Raw genomic sequence first — 16,802 nt, forward strand, 5'->3', positions numbered from 1 at the left:
AGTTATTTGACAGAGTCCTTCTGCCAGCTGGTTTCATGTCACAGTCTTTCACATCCTTCACTCACTTCTATCTTGTATCGAAAATGACAGACAAAGTGTTTTGAGAGCCATGTTTACATTTTCATGTCTATAACTGACAGATGGGCAACATTTGAAATCCTCAAGAAGATGGATGGAACATACAATAGATGATCTCACCTTTCAGTTGGAAACCTGCAATTTTAGAAAACCTTGGTGTTTTTTTGACAAGGTGTTTTAGCAAAGACTGAGAATTCTACTCACAGTTCTATCAATACCTAATGCACTTTATGCCACTGAAATTGGGAATAGTGGAACTTCCTGTTGAGACAACAGGAAAACATATTCGAAGAGATATTGTCTTGAGATGTAGTAAGGAATGAGAGCATATTCAGTCCTTTGAAATTATTCCATCTTTCATTGAGATTCCTGGTTCTTGGTGGGGGGCATGATCGTGAGCGGTTAAATTAATTCTATTATAGTGCCATCAATGCAAGTTCACTTCTGCCACTATCTGTAAGGAGTTTGTATATTCTCCCTGTGACAATATGGGTTTCCTTCAGGTGTTCTAACTTTCCCCCACATTCCAAAAATGTTCAGGTTGTAGGTTTATCCCCTTTCACCTGGCATCTACCTGCCTTCTCCTTCCCACCCCCCCCCCACCTTCTTTATAGGACCCCTGCCCCCTCCCTCTTCAGTCCTGATGAAGGGTCTCGACCGGAAGCATTGACTGTTCGTTTCCATGGATGCTGCCTGACCTGCTGAGTTCCTCCAGCGTGTTGTGTGTGCAGGTTACAGGTTATTTGGTCTCATAGGTGTAATTTGGCAGTGCGGGCTTATTGGTCCAAAAGGACCTGTAATCATGCTGTATCTCTAAATTTAAGAAAAAAGGCAACAGAAGAAACTTGTAAATCTGTGTTTAGGGTGGAAGGAGCAGGAAGGCAGTATCTTGGTTAAGCAGTTAAGTTTGCTCTTTAGACTAAAAGGGAGAAAACAACATCAAAAATTCAGGGGGGTGGAAACCATTGATCTTAACCGCTGAGATAGTAAAGGCTAATGGAGGAGTGGTTATAATTTGACACATGCTCGACTGTGACGCTAGTGAACAATGGTGTAAAGTTTCAGATTTAAGACCCTTCATTGGAACTGGGAAGGAGACAAAAGATGCTTGTTAGGTGCAAGGAGACCAGGGAGTGGAATGCATTAGGGTTAAATCGGGGATAAGTTGGAAACAAGGATATCTGAACAGCAAATGAATGGGAGTAATTAGGGAATGAGAACAGGGAAAAAGAAGACTTGAAGTTGTGAAATACAGTGCAGAATGATCTGACTGTCAGGTTTACCAGGATGCTGCCTGGTTTGAGAGTACAAGCTATAAGGTGAAGTTGAACAAACTTGGATTATTTTCTCTGGAGCTTCAGAGGCTTGGGGGAGACCTGATAGAAGTTTATAAAATTATGAGAGGCATAGATAGGGAGGAGAGTCAGGATCATTTTCCCAGGGTAGAAATGTCAAGAGCTAAGGGACTTAATGTATATGTAAGGTATGAGGGGTAAAACTTAAGAGAGGAATGTGGGCAAGTTTTTATACAGAGAGTGGCAAATGGTGGTTTCAGGCTGTACGGGGGAGTGGTGGAAGCAGATATGACTGTGATGTTTAGGAGGTTATTAGATAGACATGTGAATATGCAAGGATTGGATGGATGCGGATTATGTGTAGACAAAAGATAATTAGCTTAATTGAATATGATAATTGACACAGACATTGTGGGCTGAAGGGCCTGTTTCTGTACTATACTGCTGTATGGTCTATCTGTGAACAGGAAAGGAAGACTGAAGCTGCTGATTCTGATAGATTTCTGTAGAGAAAATCACCTAATTTACCACCGTTTTTCAGGGAAAGGAAATCTGCCAACTTTACTTGTGTGACTCCAAACAAAAGGTAACATGGTTGATTCTAAATTGATGTTTGAGATGCCACAGCAAATGTTCTATGGCATAAAAACAGTAACATAGAATGGGAGCACTATGATCTTCTTAGTTGCATGTTGTGCAAGGAAATTGTCCATGCCCTCCCTCTCAAGGGTATTAAGGACAGGTATTATATGCTTGCTTGACTTCTGTTGCCAATATTCCATGACTGAATGAAAAGACCTATCATTTCATTTTCTTCAGATTACCACATAGAATTGAAATAATTCTTACCAAATTATTAACACAAGAGATTCCGCAGACCCTGGAAATCCAGAGTAACACACAGGAAATCTCAAGAAGTTAGGCAGTATCTGGAGAAACTCAGCAGGTCGAGTAGCATCTAGGGAGAGGAATAAGCAGTCGATGTATCAGGCTGAGATCCTTCACCATTTCAAAAACATGGATCCCAGAAGGGCGAATCAGCACAGTCCTTAACTAAATTCCAATAGGACCCAGTCTGCAGCTCACTAATTGGAACCATAAGAGAAGGTCTTGGCCTGAAACATTGACAGTTTATTCCTCTCCATTGAAGCTGCCTGGCCTGCTGAGTTCTTTCAGCATTTTGTGTGTGTTACTTAACAAATTATTGATGGAAAGTGATGGGTTTAGTAACTAAGAGAAACAAATCTCAAGCTGGTTGCCTTTTTGTCATCTTTGCTTTGACAGTAAATCCCCCTTCCACAGGAGTCATTCTTTAGCAAAAGAGCTATATACAATGTAGTGTCTTTGTTAGATAAGGATTACTTTTCTTGTCTGTGCAGATCCATCACTCTGTCTCAATTTATTGTTGCTTTGTGAATCATCACCTGCAGAGTGCTGAACTGATATTACAGATCCTTGAGTTGGCCTGTTTGTTTTGTCAAGTAACTTACAGAAAGTCCAATACAGACCTAAATAGAAATCTGCCAACATTGTAAAAAAGGGGCAAGATTTGACCTTTTTGTTCACCTATTGTTTTGTGCTCCACGATGTCACACTGAACACTTACGAGAGCGAATTCAAGGCAAGCTTATTCAAATATAATCACTTGTGCATAAGTACAGTGATGTGGTTCTCTAGCTTCTGTACTCCTGCTTGATGGTAGCAGCAAGAAGATGGCACGATGAGTGGGAACAAGCTATGAAAGGCCCCACAAAAAACTGATACTCACAATCAAAGCCATCATTTGTCCTTCTCTTTCCTGCTCCATTATTATAACACTGCAAACTTTTCTAGGAACCAGCAAAGCAGGAAGCTCAATGTGCCTTGATACTTTTATAGAACTTAGTCAAGACCAGCATTTCTTACTTATCCCTAACTGCTCTTGGGAAGTGATGGTCAGTCACATTATGGAATTGATGCATTGTGAAGGAATGTCGATAGTGTAGTTTAGACTGAATACAAGTTTACCACCCCATTTTACATAGGGGTTCCTAGGATTCATTTTTATGAAATAGACTGGCTAAAATTAAGGATGTGCAATTGAAGTTCAACATTCTACTAGAATGGCCAAATAATGATGACATTTTTAAAATTTTTCTCCCATGACATGCAACTGTTCAGCCCATCTGATCTATGCTAGCTCTCCCATTCCTTCACATTTCCCTGTTACCTATTCCCTCACATATGCCCATCACCTTCACCCTGATTTTCCTACAACTCACCTACACTAGGAGCAATTTACAATGGCTAACTAACCTATCAAGCCTCACGTCTTTGGGATGTGGGAGTAAACCTACATAGTCACAGTGAGAATGTATGAATTCCACACAAGGTCTGTGTGTGAAGTCTGAGTTAACCTGGGTAACAAGAACAGTGAGTCAGTGGCTCTAGTAGCTGCCCCAAGTCAGGATTATGTGTGCAAAACTTAGAGGAAATCAGTAGGTTGTAGTGTTGCCATATGCCTGCTGTCTTGTTTTTATTGGTGTTGAGAATCCAGAGTCAATAGCACTTTATCATATACATCATCTCTAATACTAGCTGTGATCAATCATTTACTCACTTGAAGGACTGCTTGATGTGACTAACTGTGCTGTTGCAACAATATTTTTCCAAAGGGTCTGCCTGTCTCAGTGGAAAAACCCAGGCTAAGAGCTGCTACCTTGACACTGTCAACTTTATTTAATATAGTACCTTGTTGTTGGCTTGAATTATTGACTATATTTCCAGCAACCTAGAGAAAGATATTGAGGGAAGTAAAATCAGATTCCACAGGAACTTTCAAAAGGCAGCTGGGCATGTTCTAGGAAAGTAATAGAAAAGTTGTGAATAAAGGTTATTGATTTAAATGTTAAATGAAAAGCACACAAAACTGCAGATCTGGAAATCTAAAATGCAGAAACACAAAATGCTAGATGCACTCAGCAGGTCAGGCAGCAACTGTCTGACAGCACACAAACTAAAGCTTTTCACTGTATCTCTGTACATGTGACATTAATAACCCAATAACAAATTCCAAATTAAAGCTCTTATGCATATTTGTTACATGTGTACTTATTAATACATTTGAATATCAACAAAAGAAACACAAAAGGGTCTCGGCCTGAAACGTCGACTGCTCCTCTTCCTAGAGATGCTGCCTGGCCTGCTGCATTCACCAGCAACTTTTATGTGTGTTACAAAAGAAGCAATACAAGTCAATCCTGAATCAATTATCACAGTGCCATTGTAAATGTTTCTTATTGTTTTATTCATCACTGTTGTTTTGTTGAAAATAATGAAAGGTTAGACCATAAGACATAAGAGCAGAATTGAGTCTGGTCGGCCATTCAGTCATACTCGATATGTCTTGAAGAAGGGTCCTGGCCGGAAACATTGACTCTTTACTCTTTTCCGTCGATGCTGCCTGACCTGCTGAGATCCTCCAGCATTTTATGCGTGTTGCTTTGGATTTCAAGCAGCTGCAGACTTTCTATTGTTTGTGATTTATTATTCTAGCCTTCTCTGTGACGCCCTTACTAATCAAGAACCTACCAACCTTTGCTTTAAATATACCCATTGACTAGGCATTCACAGCTGTTTGTGGCAATGAATTCCACAGATTTATCACTAAAGAAATTCCTCCTCATCTCTGCTCTAAAGAGATGCCCTTGTGTTCTGAGACTGTGCCCTTTGGCCTTAGACTCCCCCGCTATTGGAAGCATCCTCTCCACTCTTATCTAGGCCTTTCAATATTCAATGAGTTTTTAATAAGATCTATCTTCATTCTTATAAACCCCAGTGAGTACAGTCCGAGAGCATTCAAACACTTTGAATAGGTTATAGTTGCCAGTTTTGGTTGAATATAATCCCGTGTTCATCACATAATTTTAAAATATCCCACTTTCACACACTGAGTATTGGTCACTTGACATGTGGTAAGAGGTAAGAGATGTATATGGTTAAAGTTGGCGAAAAGCAAACCTACATTCAAAAGAAAACACTCTGATTTTCTTTCTGTGTTAATAGTATTTGTATAAAGGAGATTAAGCTTGTTTAATTTTTGAAGACTTTGGGCAAGTCTTAGAGAACTGGGAACCGGAGGAGAAAGAGGGCTCCTGACCATCATACTGGTGGATAATATGCCCTCTCCGTGTACAAAATCTGTATATCTTTATGCTCAAGTGGATTGAAAAGCTTGAGCATACAGACATTAAGAAAGAGGATGTGCTGGAGCTTTGGGAAAGCATCAAGTTGGATAAGTCTCCGAGACCAGACGAGATGTAACCTAGGCTACTGTTGGAGGTGAAGGAGGAGATTGCTGAGCCTTTGGCAATGATCTTTGCATTATCAATGGGGACGGGGTGTGGGGGGGCGGGTGTCCGGAGTGTTGGAGCCTTGCAGATGTTGTTCCCTTATTCAAGAAAGGGCGTAGAGATAGCCCAGGAAATTATAGACCAGTGAGTCTTACTTCGGTGGTTGGTAAGTTGATGGAAAAGATTCTGAGAGGCAGGATTTATGAATATTTGGAGAGGCATAATATGATTGGGAAGAGTCAGCATGTCTTTGTCAAGGGCAGGTTGTGCCTCACGAGCCTGACTGAATTTTTTGAGGATGTGACTAAACACATTGATGAAGGTAGAGCATATGGACTTCAACAAAGCATTTGGTAAGGTACTCCATGCAAGGCTTATTGAGAAACTAAGGAGGCATGGAATCCAAGGATACCTGGCTTTGTGGATCCAGGACTGGCTTGCCCACAGAAGGCAAAAAGAGTGGTTGAAGATGGGTCATGTTCTGCATGGAGATTGGTGACCAGTGATGTGCCTCAGGGATCTGCTCTGGGACACCTTCTCTTCGTGACTTTTATAAATGACCTGGATGAGGAAGTGGAGGGATGGGTTCATAAATTTGCTGATGACACAAAAGTTGGGGGTGTTGTGGATAGTGTGGAGGGCTGTCAGAGGCTACAGTGGGACATTGATAGGATGCAAAACTGGACAGAAAAGTGGCAGATGGAGTGTGAGGTGGTTCATTCTGATAGGTCAAATATGATAGCAGAATATAGTACTAATGGTAAGACTCTTGGCAGTGTGGAGGATCAGAGGGATCTTGGGGTCTGAGTCCATAGGACACTGAAAGCTGCGGCGCAGATTGGCTCCGTGGTTAAGAAGGCATTTGGAACATTGGCCTTCATCAACCGTGGGAGTGAGTTTGAGAGCCGAGAAGCAATGTTACAGCTATATAGGACGCTGGTCAGACCCCACTTGGAGTACTGTGCTCAGTTCTGGTCACCTCACTACAGGAAGGATGTGGAAACCATAGAAAGAGTGCAGAGGAGATTTACAAGGATGTTGCCTGGATTGGGGAGCATGCCTTATGAGAATAGGTTGAGTGAACTCGGCCTTTTCTCCTTGGAGTGGCAGAGGATGAGAAGTGACCGAATAGAGGAATATAAGATGATGAGAGGCATTGATTGTGTGGATAGTCAGAGACCTTTTCCCAGGGCTGAAATGGCAAACATGGAAGGGCACAGTTTAAAGGTACTTGGAAGTAGGTACAGAGGAGATGTCAGGGGTAAGTTTTTACACAGAGAGTGGTGAGTGTTTGGAATGGGCTGCCGGCGTTGGTGGTGGAGACGGATACAATAGGGTCTTTGAAGAGACTCCTGGATAGGTACATGGAGCTCAGAAAAATAGAGGGCTATGGGTAACGCTAGGGAATTTCTAAAGTAAGTACATGTTCGGCACAGCATTGAGGGCTGAAGGGCCTGTATTGTCTTGTAGGTTTTCTACGTTTCTAAAATCCAACCATCATAAAGTATTCATGTAGATACTGATGCTACCAAGAAAAAGAGGTATAAAAGTCACATTTTTGAAAATTCAAGATTAGGAAAATATATGATTTTTGGTTTAAAATACATTTAGTATTTTCTCTGCAATCCCTTTGCCTAATAATAAAAGAAATATTATTTCAAATTTGGATGCCATATTTATCCCATTAAATTATCTATTATGTCATGTTTTATAGATTTCCCTCAGAGGCACAGAACATGGAAGTTGGCCATTCAGCCCATCATGTTCTTACTGATGGTCAGACATCAATTTGTCTGATGTGTCAGAACCACCACAATAGTCTTACCAATCCTGCAAAAAGCGCCTTTGTTTTAAGAAATTTTCTTTAGATAGCAAGTGAGAAAATTAAAATAGTGAACAACATCTATGCTGCCTCTAGTTATTTCAGTCAGCTGACTGGATTCTACAGAAGTCTCAAGTTATCTGCTTTGATTGTAGAGTCAATTAAAATTGCAATCAATAACAACATTCTAGTTATAATAATTGTAAATGCAATTAGTAATAATATTCTGTTTTATAACACTTTATCTGTATGAACATTGATGCTGGTTCTATCTTTGATCGTTTCTACTGATTTTCATGAATTCTGCTGCTAGCAGTTTTCTTTGTATCATTTTTTTCAAAACCATTGTTGGGAGTGTTCCTTTCGTGTAGCTGCACGTTTGTTATAGTGGGTTCAGTAATGATACCATTTCTGTATGTGCCTCATGGGAGCTCCATCACGTGAATGGCCAACCAGTTATCTATTGTGCTGCTGTGCTTGTGTCCAGCACAAGGTCATGAACTTTAGACTCACTAATAATAGCTTTGAGGGAGTGCTGGTGGAAGGAATTGCTCTGAGACGTGAGCAGGTGCAGGCTGAAATGGACTTGCTCTTGTGCTTTCTGAACTGTCATGTATTTGCATTCAAACTGATCTGATGTTAAATTAAATAAAACAATGGCGCAAAGACTGGAAGTAAAGGTCGGATTGTGTTCGATCCGACTGGCTGCCCACGTTCAGATTCCACATTAATTCTGCAGCCCTACATACCTACTCCTGTACAACTGGGATATGGGGTGTAGGGTCCTTCACTCCGCAGCCTTTCTGTGAGGCAAAATGGGCCGTAAGTGGCAAATGGGCCTCAGGCAATGAAACTCCTAACCCCACCCACCCCCAGCATTGCCCGACCAGCCTTTGACATTATGCCTTCATGCTTCCTCTCCAATGACTCCATCTACATTTCTTGTTACCTCAGGATTGCTTCCATCATAATCAAGGACTGCTCCCCACAGTAATTCTCTATTCTCCCCTCAGAAGATACGAAAACCTGAAAATATATACTGGCAGATTCAAGGACAGATTTATCCCACTGTGATCAAACTCCTGAATGGACCTCATAAATGTTGACAGATGACTTCTTGGTCTACCATTCTCCCTTGTCATGGCCCTTGTAATTTATTATTCTACCAAATGAAAAAGAATCAGACGGTCAATCCTATTCTTGCCTTATAGTTTAATCAGGTCTCCTCTCATTCTCTTCCACTCCAGTGAAGACAACTCAAGTTTGTTCAACCTCACGTTATAGCACATCACCTCTCACTATAACAACATTCTTGTAAACTCTTCTGCACCCTTTCCAAAGCATCTGCAGCATTTCTGTAATGGAATGATCAATATTGCACACAATAACCTTCTGATTTCCCAAGATCAAAAAGTAACAGCTTGCTGAACTAATTTTTAATTTCATAATGATACTGATTACACTGATAAACTTAATATATATCTGGGGTCTATGTTGGGATTTCCATGTAACTGACACCTCAAAGATAGTAGTTTCAGAAAACGTTTGGAATATTTCTCTTTATTTTCCCAACACTTAAATGCTGGTGAAAAAAATTAAGCATAATGTTAAGCTCATAAAATCAAGAAAATAATGCCATATAAATGTGCCTAGATATATATGGTACTACAGGTTTCCATTTCTTTGGAAAATGAGGCAAAGTAAATACATGTACAAAGATGCAATTCTCATAGGCAAAATATAATTCACACACATACATTTATATAGCATGTAATAAATTTCACGATATATGTCTGTGATATCAAACCTGATTCTGATATATGTATATTTCTCTATATGTATTTTCTATATGCTCTATATCTCAAAATTCAGGACTGCTGGTCATTCATCTACTGTTTATACTCTAACCTTTAATTTTAAGAAAGTGGCTGTAATTTTGTTTTGCACTCTGTTAGTACAGATTTTAATGTAAGAAAATTTTAAAGATCAGCTTTATTTGCCAGATGTACAGAGAAACATAAAAAATATAATGAAATGTGTTGTTTTGCATCAACAGTCAACACAGTCCGAAACGTGCTGAGGTAGCCTGCAAGTACCAACATGCACATGGCACCACATAGCAAGATCATAACTAACTAACATTAACCCATCTGTTTTTGGAATGAGGGAGGAAATGGAAGAATCTGGAGAAATCCCATGTGGTTGTGGGGAGAACATACAAACTCCTTACAGACAGCAGTGGAAATTGATGGCCCAGAGCCATCAAACGTTTTTCATATGACAAGCCATTCAATCCTGGAATTATTTTCGTAAACCTCCTTTGAATCGGTTCCAGTTTCAGCACATCCTTTCTAAGATATCAGGCCGAGAACTGCTCACAATACTCCAAGTGAGGTTGCACCAGTACTTTATAAAACCTCAACATTACATCCCTGCTTTTATATTCTAGTCCTCTTGAAATGAATGCTAACATTGCACTTGCCTTCCTCACCACAGATTCAACCTGCAAATTAACCTTTAGGGAATCCTGCACAAGGACTCCCAAGTCCCTTTGTGCCTCATTTTTTCGTATTTTCTCTCCATTTAGAAAATAGTCAACTCTTTTATTTGTTCTACCAAAGTGTATAACCATACACTTCCCAACACTGTATTCCATTTGCCATTTCTTTGCCCATTCTCCTAATCTAAGTCCTTCTGTAGCCTCTCTACTTCCTCAAAACTACCTGCCCCTCCAGTTATCTTAATATCATCTACAAACTTTGCAACAAAGCCATCAATTCCATCATCCAAATCATTGACATGTAATGTGAAAAGGATCAGTCCCAACACAGACCCCTGTGGAAGACTATTATTCTCTGGCAGCCAGCCAGAAAAGGCTCCCTTTATTCCCACTTTTTGCCTTCTGCCAATCAACCACTGCTTTATCCATGCTAGAATCAACCAATTTTCCTTGGTCTTTTCTGCTTGTTGTTTCTTCAAAGAACTCCAACAGATTTGTCAGGCAAGATTTTCCCTTGAGGAAACCATGCTGACTATGGCTTATTTTATCATGTGCCTCCAAGTACTCTGAGACCTCAAACTTAATCATCGACTCCAACGTCTTCCCAACCACTGAGATCAGATTAACTGGCCTATAATTTCCTTTCTTCTGCTTCTCTCCCTCCTTGAAGAGCAGAATGACATTTGCAATTTTATAGTCTTTTGGAACCATTACAGAATCTAGTGATTATTGAAAGATCATTACTAATATATACAGAAAGGTGACGGAAAAGGGCCAATAAGATTATGAAGGGTCCCATCCATCCTGTTCATGGACTTGTTGTCCCACTCCCATCAGGACCACCAGCTTCAACAAGAGTTACCTTCCCCAAGAAGAGAGGCAGATCAAGACCTCCATTCACTTAGCCACCACCACACCCCCAACCACTATTATTTTATCATTTCCTGTCACTCACTTTATGTATAAATACTCCTGTGACTAGCATCACTTTATGGATACACAATTAATCTACTGATACATCAGTTATCTTATGTATTTATATTCATTGTGTTTTTAAATCATTATTGTATTTTTTTTTTTGGTGCTCAATTGGATCCAGAGAAACTATCATTTTGTTCTCCTTTACACTTCCGTACTGGAAATGACATTAAACAAACTTGAATCTTGAATCTTGACCAGTTATAAAACAAACCAGCTAACTATAAATGGGATGTCCAATGATAAAGTGCAACATTAGCTTGGCTCTCTGGTATGGAATCAGAATTTGTGGATTCTTTTACATCACTAAAACAATATTCATCATTCTGACCCCTGACTAGAGGTGCGGAGTCGAGGTCCTGCCTGTTCAACAGGAATGCAGATGATGCTGTGATAATTTAATCAAAAACTATAGGAGCAACCTACCTTTCAACTAACACCACCAAAACTGATTGGCTGGTTATCTCATTTGTTGGCACAATGGCACTGCTTTACCGACCGTGTTCAATCCTGACCTTATGTTCTGTCTCTGCAGAGATTGCATGTTCTCCCTGTAACTTCCTGTGTTTCCCACAAAAGCTCTGGTTTTCTCCCACATCCAAAAGGCATGCAGGTTGCTGGGTTAACTGGTCAGCATAATTTGTCCCTAGTGTATAAGTGAGTGGTAGAATTTTGAGGAGGATGATAGGAACATATATAGAATAAAATGGCATTAGTGTAGCATTGGTATAAAAGGGTGTTTGATAATTCACATAAACCTGGTGGGATGAGGCGCCTGTTTCTGTGCTGCAAGACTCTGCAGCAACGCAGTAAAATACTGCTCTAGTCCATCCCTCTGGTCTCTCAAACAGCAAAATATAACCTGACTTACAAATGCAAGGGTACTCGCTAAGTATTCCTTGAAGCCTACCTTTAACGTGCACTTCTCAACATGTTCTGTGTTCGACATGAGCAAGGTTCAGTCACTGCTGCCAAAGACTTCCATAGGATCAGAAGTAGGTGATGAACAAGTGAATATGCCTATGGAGGCAGATCCAGCCAATCTGGCGAGGAGTAACAGTCCTGAACGTTTGCACAAAGAACGCATAATAACATCATTTATACTGCAAAATTAACACTGGAATGAAACCAAGCACAGACTGTTCTCCAGTGGGAATGTAGTGGTGCACATACTTGCCAAATGACACACAACAAGTTCACACCAGTATGAAAGAACTTGACTTCAAGAGCAGAAATGAAGCTTGGAGTTATTTGGAAACAGTTGCATGGGAACAGTCAAAACTGATGTTTTAATATTTTGCTGCCACTTACTGCAAGACAGATCCGAGAGTAGACATACAGTACATCTAACTCCAATCTTTGCCAGTGAGCTGTTGCACTGTATCAGCTATAAACGTAATGAAGTGGAAATCTAAAATCTTAAGAGCAACCAAGTTCTCTCATTATCCCCTAACTTCCTCCATGGTCCTGACTGTAAGACATAGCATGGTGGGCTGACTTATCCTGAAAGAAATTGAGAGCTCTGTCAATTGTAGAATTTTAACTCAAAGCTCTCTAAGTTATTTTCACAAACTATGATGGCAGTTCTTTCTTAAAAGTGCTCCATATTAAATAATTGAATTTATAATGGCTATCCTATGAACAAAAAACAATCTGTTGGAGGAACTCAGTTGGTCAAACAACATCTGCAGGGCTAAAGCAATTGTCAATGTTTGTCGGTGTTAAATCCCTGCATCAGGACTGAGTATGGAGAGGAGAGTTAACTGATATAAAGAGGGAAAGGGGAAGAGTGAGACAGGAGTCCGATGTGATTAGTGGACCGAGGAGGGTGAATGATGATGAGTGGGTCCCACCAGGCATGGGAATAGCAATGACTGTAGCGACAGTAGCAGATGGAGCCTGTATAAAAACCTGTCCCACTCACCTCCTTTAAACTTTCCCACCCTCACCTAAATGCATGCTTTCTAGTATTAGACATTTCTACACTGGGAAAGGGATCTGACTGTCTATTTCGTCTATGCCACTCATAATCTCTCAGTCTTGCCTCAGCCTCCTTTGCACCAGAGCTAACAATTCTAGTTCGTCCAACCTCTTTTCATGGCTCATACCCTGTAATCCAGGAAACATCCTGGTAAGAATTTTCTGTGTCTTATCTAAAGCACCCACATACTTCCTGTAATGGGGCAGCTAGAAATGCACACAGTAAACCAAGTGCAGCCTAAACAAAGTTTTATGCAGCTGCAGCAGAATTTCCTGAAACTTTTACGCAGTGTTCCAGAGCTATTGATCCACATCCCTGAGTTTCGAAAGATGTGGCCACATATAGATTGGAGCAGAGCAAAGGGGACTCCAGAACAGAAGGAGAGAAAAAACAGATCTGCTAGCCAAATATCAGTAGAAGAGAAAATGCTGGACTCTGTAATGAAGGGTATATTAATACAACACTGAGAAAAGAATGATAGGGTTGAGTAGAATCAGCATGAATTTTTGAAAGGGAAACCCAGTCCATCAGCCAAACCAGTCTTCCCTCTGTCTACACTACCTGCTGCCCTGGAAAAGCAGCCAACAATACCTAGGATATTCTTTCTTCTCTTCTCTTCCATTGGACAATGACAGAAGTGCTTGGTAACACATTCCACCAGGCTCAGGAACAACTTCTGTCCTACTGTTTTTGGATTCTGAACCATCTTAAATGCTAAAAGATGAACCCTTGTTTTCTCAGTCAACCTCATTGTGTCTCTTGCCCTTTACTTGTCTACTTATACAGCATTTTCTCTGCAGTTGTAACACTATATTCTGCACTCTAGTTTTCCTTTTTGTACTTTGTATGGATAATGTCTGGATGACACCCAAATGAAAGCTTTCACTGTATCCTGATACATGTGACAATAATTAACTTAATTATATTTGACTGTGCTCTGCCTAGTAGAACAGACAAAGGGAAACAAATAGGTGAGGAATTTAAAAACTTTGAATAAAGTCTCATACAGGAGGTTGGTCAACAAGGTTAGTACACATGGAATTGGGAGTAATAAACTGTAGTGGATTGAAAAGTGATTAATAGAGAGCAAAGAGAAGGCATAAATGAGTCTTTCTTGGATTGGCAAACTATGACTAGTTGGTGGCACGATAGCGTAGTGGTTAGCACAATGCTTTACAGTACAGGGTTCAATTCCCACCACTGCTTGTAAGGAGTTTGTACGCACTCTACGTAACCGTGTGAGTTTCTGCCAGGTGCTCTGGTTTCCTCTCACAGTCCGAAGACATACTGTAGGTTAATTGGTGATTGTAAATTGTCCCGTGATTAGGCTAGGATTAAGTTGGGGGATTGTTGGGTGGCGTGGCTAAAAGGGCTGGAAGGGCGTACTTCATGCTGTATCTCAGTAAATAAAACAATAAATACATACCTACTGCAGGAACTGGTCCCATGGGGCCCAACAATTCAATGCCTTTCTTAACAATTTGACTGAGAGGGACCAAAGTTTGAATTTCTAAGTTTGATGATAAAACAAAATTAAGTGCCTTTGTGAGTAGGAAGAAGAATGTAAAGGGCTTCAGGGATACAGATGATCTGAGTAAGTGAGCAAACAAAAATGTCAGATGGAATACAATGTGGAAAATTATGAAAACAATTACTTAGGTGGATACCACAGGAAAACTAATTGAGGAATAGAGCAGATTGGGAAATGCTGAGGGTCAAAGGGACATAGTTTTATTTGTACATAAGTTGCTGAAACATAAAACACAAGAGCAGCAAGTATTTAGGAGGACAAAATGTTAACCTTTATTACAAGAGAATTCGATTGTAGGAATAAAGATATCTTACTACAGTTATATAAGATTTGGTGAGATTTTACTTGGATTATTGTGCAATTTTTGGACTTCTTAGCCAAAAATAAATATACTTAACTTTGATGACAAGCAACAAAGATAAAAAACAGAATGGTTATACGCATGATGCATTTGCTGTATAAGGAGAGATTGTGTGGATTGCCTGTATTTTCTCAAGGATTGCTGAATGAGAAGCAATTTCTTTGAAGCTTAATGCGTACAATGGGCTAGGTACAGGGAAAATTCTCCTGGCTGTGGAGTGTAGGAACTAGGGTTACAGATTCCAAAGGTGGGTAGTGAATGTTTGGAATACTTTACCATTGAAGCCCAGTGACTGAGTTCATTGAAAACAGAGTTTGATAGATTTCTGAATGTTAAGTAGTTTGGAAATGGCACAGAAAAATAGTGTTAAGGTTGAAGACCAGATTTGATCTTGACAAAAAAACAGTTAACAGATATCAGATAATCAATTAATGCTGCAACACACACAAAAAGCTGGAGGAACTCAGCAGGCCTGGCAGTACCTATGGAAAAGAGTAAACAGTTGATGTTTCGGCCAAGACCCTTCATCAGGACTGGAGAAAAAAGATGAGAAGTCAGAGTAAGAAATTGAGGGAGGGGAGGAAGAAGTACAAAGTGGTAGGTGATAGGTGAAACCAGAAGAGAGGGAGGAGTGAAGAGCTTGGAAGTCAATTGGTGAAAAAGATAAAGAAGGGGGAATCTGATAGGAGCGGACAGAAGACCATTGTAGAAAGGGAAGGCAGAGATGATGGGCAGGTAAGGAGATAAGCTGAGAGAAGAAAATGGGAATGGAAAATGGTGAACAAAGGGGAGCAATTACCAAAAGTTCAAGAAATCGATCTTCCTGCCATCAGGTTGGAAGCTACTCAGATGGAATATAAGATGTAGCTCCTCCAACCTGAGTGTGGCCTCATTGCAGCAGTAGAGGAGGCCATGGACTGACATGTTGGAATGGAAATGGGAAGCAGAATTGAACTGTGTGGCCACTGGGAGATCCTGCTTTTTCTGGCAGGCGCTCAGCAAAGCGGTCTCTCAATTCATGTCTGGTCTCACCGATATACACGAGGCCACACCAGGAGCACCGGACACAGTATATGACCCCAACGGACTCACAGTGCAGTGTTGCCTCATCTGGAAGGACTGTTTGGGGCTCTGAATGGTCGTGAAGGAGGAATTGCTGGGGCAGGTGTAGCACTTGTTCCGCTTGCAGGAATAAGTACCTGGAGCGAGGTCAGTAGGGAGGGATGAATGCTCAAGGAAGTCATGTAGGATCCCTGCAGAAAGCAGAAAGTGGATGGGCCGGGGGGGAGGAAAAGATGTGCTTGGTGGTGAGATCCCACTGGAGATAACTAAAGTTACGGAGAATTGTTCTAGATGCGGATAAATAATGCTCCAACTAAACAGATGCAAATAATGCTTCTATTTCTTATGCAATTGCATAACGATCAGATTGTTGCTAAATTTCATCTGGACCCTTGCAATGAAGGAAGTAGCCTTAATATAATTCCAGGTCCTGTGTGATTATATCTTAACCGTCCCCTGAAACTGGTCGGCATTTCTAAATAGAAAGTAAGCAGTAGAATAAGGAGGTAATCAGTTACGTTTAATCTTTGTGCTCATAGTCAATCAAATTTTGCCTGCAAAAGATTTAGCTCATTGTTTGCCATCCTTGTAGAGAACAAAGGAATTTCTTGCTGATGGGCTAATGATTGTGCCTGTAATTAGCAACAATTCAAAATACAGGTTTTGCAGAAATGGCCTCAAAAGGAGAATTGAACCAGAATAACTAGCCCACAATAGAACTGGCAGGATGCTAACATTATTGCAGACTGAGTGACTCCCCTTCTGTAATTTCATTTCTATTTCAGTTTGTGGATTCAAATTTTCCAGGTCTGATTTTTGAACGTGAGGTTAAACCACTACTGGAGCTTCCAAGCATGGAACTA

Source organism: Mobula birostris, chromosome 1, assembly GCF_030028105.1.
Source record: "Mobula birostris isolate sMobBir1 chromosome 1, sMobBir1.hap1, whole genome shotgun sequence".
Lineage (NCBI taxonomy): Eukaryota > Metazoa > Chordata > Chondrichthyes > Myliobatiformes > Myliobatidae > Mobula > Mobula birostris.